Source organism: Chrysochloris asiatica, unplaced genomic scaffold (genome assembly GCF_000296735.1).
Source record: "Chrysochloris asiatica unplaced genomic scaffold, ChrAsi1.0 scaffold00513, whole genome shotgun sequence".
Taxonomy (NCBI): domain Eukaryota; kingdom Metazoa; phylum Chordata; class Mammalia; order Afrosoricida; family Chrysochloridae; genus Chrysochloris; species Chrysochloris asiatica.
Genome location: NW_006409031.1, coordinates 743,930 through 747,315, shown reverse-complemented (window position 1 = coordinate 747,315; position 3,386 = coordinate 743,930). Strand labels below are relative to the sequence as shown.

The 3,386-nt window shown below is 35.8% G+C and overlaps 1 pseudogene; it reads left to right on the top strand.

The window, feature by feature from the left end:
- The first annotated feature begins 2,494 nt into the window (after window positions 1-2,494).
- Window positions 2,495-3,341, top strand: LOC102816475 (annotated as a pseudogene).
- Window positions 3,342-3,386: the final 45 nt, after the last annotated feature.

Sequence of the window (3,386 nt, the reverse complement as noted above, 5' to 3'; positions counted from 1 at the left end):
TTCTGCTGTGCATAAGGATGCTATGGGTTGGTGCTAACTCGATGGCACCTAACAACAACAACAACATCTTGTTCTGTGTTCAGTTTCCTCATGAGAACAATTACATTCCAAAATACTCTTTTTTTTTTTTGTAATATCATCCATAGTTTGATATGATAAACACAATCAATAAAGCACAAGTAAACATATTTCTGGTATTCTCTGCTTTCAACCAAGTTTTTTTTTTATGTCCACAATGATATCCTGGTTCCACATACTCTTCTTAAGCTGACTTTAACTTCTGGCAGTTCCCTGTATTTGCTCAGCATACTGACTGAAAAAGTGGAGTGAAAGAATACAAGTCTGACACATACTACTTTTTAGTGTATGTACAGGATCCACATGAGAATGATGAAGTGTTCTGAAATTTACATTCATTGAAATGTTATCAATAATTTATTATGAGCTACAAAGTTAAATACCTTTATGCAGTCAGTAAAACAAAGATAAACATAACATCATTCTTGTATTCTCTGATTTCAGTCAAGAACCATCTGACATCAGCAATGATATCCTTGTTCCAGGTTCTCTTCTGAATTCAGCTTACATTTCTGTCGATTCTCTGTTGATATTACTGCTGCAAACCTTTAAAAATTATATTCAACAACATTTTAGATTAGATTAATTTAGAGGAAATGGAGAAACTGGATGGATTCAGTCATTATTTAATAAATAAAATGGTCAGGTCTTGTTTATGTGTTAGGTAAGAGAGTAATAGAGACAGATGTGTCAAGCTTGATTGTAGTTGGATAGAAAGAAAGGGTTAATATCAAGTTTCAGTTATATAAACAGGTACAGAGATCTCTATAAGCAAGAACATAGATTGTTGTTGTATTAGTAGCCTTAGAGTCAATTCCAACTTATGATGAACCTGTGTGTTTAGAATAGAACTGCTCTGTAGGGTTTTCAAGATTCTGACCTTTCAGAGGCATATCACCAATCCTATCTTCTAAGGTTGATTTGAACTGCCAATCTTTCAGCAAGAGATGAGGCATATAACCTTTTTTACCACTCAGGGAATCCAAAAAAATTTGGTATCATCCACAAGAAAGTGAAATTGAAGTTGTGGGTGTAGTGTGATGTTGCCTAGGGAAAGAATATAGAGAAATACAAGAGAAACTATATTAGCAACATGGAGAACTCATCTTTAATACTCAGATATAGGAATGTGGCAAAGAAATAAGACTAGTCAAGAGTAACTGTACAAATTGAATATCTTAGCAAGGAGGCATATAAGGTAGAATAAAGACTGAATTTTTCTGCTTTTTTTTTAAAGCACCTCTTTATATTGTGCTTCACTTTGTTGTACAATTGCAAGTTGAAAATTTAAAGTTTATGACAACCCTGTGTTGAGAAAATTTATTAGTGCATTTTCCCAACAGCCTGTGGTTGCTTCGTGTCTCTGTGTTACTTTTTTGTAATTCTAACAATATTTCATAATTTCGATGATACTGTTGCATGCTTATGGACTACAATGCAATGTAACCATGACTTTTATATGCATTTGTGGGAGGGGCCGTCAAGTTGGTTCTGACTCATAGAGATCCTATACACAACAGAATGAAACACTGCCTAGTCATGTGCCAGCCTTATATTTGTTGCTATGTTTAATCCTATTGTTGCTGTCCATGTGTCAATTCTTCCCATTGGAAGTCTTTCTTTTTCACATACCCTCCACTTTACCAAGCACAATGTCTATATGGAGGAACTGATGCCTCCTGAAAACATGTCTAAAGTATAAGAGACAAAGTCTTGTCATTCTGGCTTTTAAGTAGCATTCTGGCTGTACTTCTTCCAACATAGATTTGTTTGTTTTTGTGACTATCCATGGTACTTTGAATATACTTCTCCAATATCATAGTCCAAATACATCAATTCTTCTATGGTTTTCCTTATTAATTGTCCAACTTTCACAGGCATATAAGGTGATTGAAAACAATATGGTCTGCGTTAGGCACACCTCAGTCCTCAAACTAATATCTTTCATCTTGAAGTCTTTAAAGAGGTCTCTTGCAGACTATCATTTGATTGCTTGACTGCAGCTTCATGTGTTTTGATTGTAGATTCACTAGGAAACCAAAAAATTTGTTTGACTCACTGTATTGAGGTATTTACTTTGTTATGGTTGTCTGGACCCACACCTGCAACAATTCCAATGTACATTGGGTGTACCTTAGCTATTATAACTAAGAAGGCATCAAGAAAATTGTTTGGGGGTCACATTTTACTACTTAAGAAGTAAAAGGAAAGAATGTGTTCCATTTTATATAACTAGCTAAACATATCTATGTGAATTGAAGGTGTTAATGTTTTAGAGACTCAATTTGATAAGTACAGAATCAGTTTAATAGGATCTATATCCGAAGATTGATTATATGAGGGTAAGTGACAGAAGTATTGCTACTAAGCAGCCTTTGATGGCAGCATCAGAGGTGATGATTGTGGGTCCCAGCCTATGAGGCATCAACAGATGTGGGACATCTCTTACACAGTGCCAGATGTCAGAAACAGGGAAGATGAGGACATGACAGGAGTGTTTGAAATAGACTTGGACCAATCACAGGAAGGAGGCTCTGATGATGAGCTGAAGGATGTGGGCCTGTTCAAAGAAAGTATGGACCGTGGGGGAATTGGACCATATGAACTTGGCATGAGAGATTGTAAGAAATGTGAAACTCAAAAACTAATGTGAACAGAAGTCCAGAAAAAAATCAGACCAGAATGTTTTGAGCCACTTCAGGCATTTGGTAAAGGAGGATATAGAAAGGTTTTCTAAGTACAAAAAGTAACAGAAAAGTAACAGGGAAAAGTAGCAGGAGAGTAACTAGGAAAATATTTACCACAAAGTTGCCTAAAAGGCAATGATAGTAAGAAATGCTAAAGCTCATACAAAAGCAAAATGTAATATTCTGGAAGACGTCAAACATCCCTTCATTCTGGATTTAATTTATGTCTTTCCTACCTGTGAAAAACTCTACCTCATCCTTGAGTATATTAGTGGAGGAGAGTTATTTATGCAGTTAGAAAGAGAGGGAATATTTATGGAAGACACAATTGGCTTTTGCTTGGCAGAAATCTCCATGGTTTTGTGGCATTTACACCAAAGGAAAATCATCTACAGAGACTTGAAGCCAGGGAATATCATAATTAATCACCAAGCTCATGTGAAACGAATAGACTTTGGACTATGCAAACAATCTATTCATGATGGAACTATCACACACACATTTCTTGTACCAATGGGATACATGGCCCCTGAAATCTTGATGAGAAGTGGCCATACTGGGATGCTGATATGCTGATTGGAACAGGACCATTAAAAATCAATCAATGGTGCAGAAAAAGAA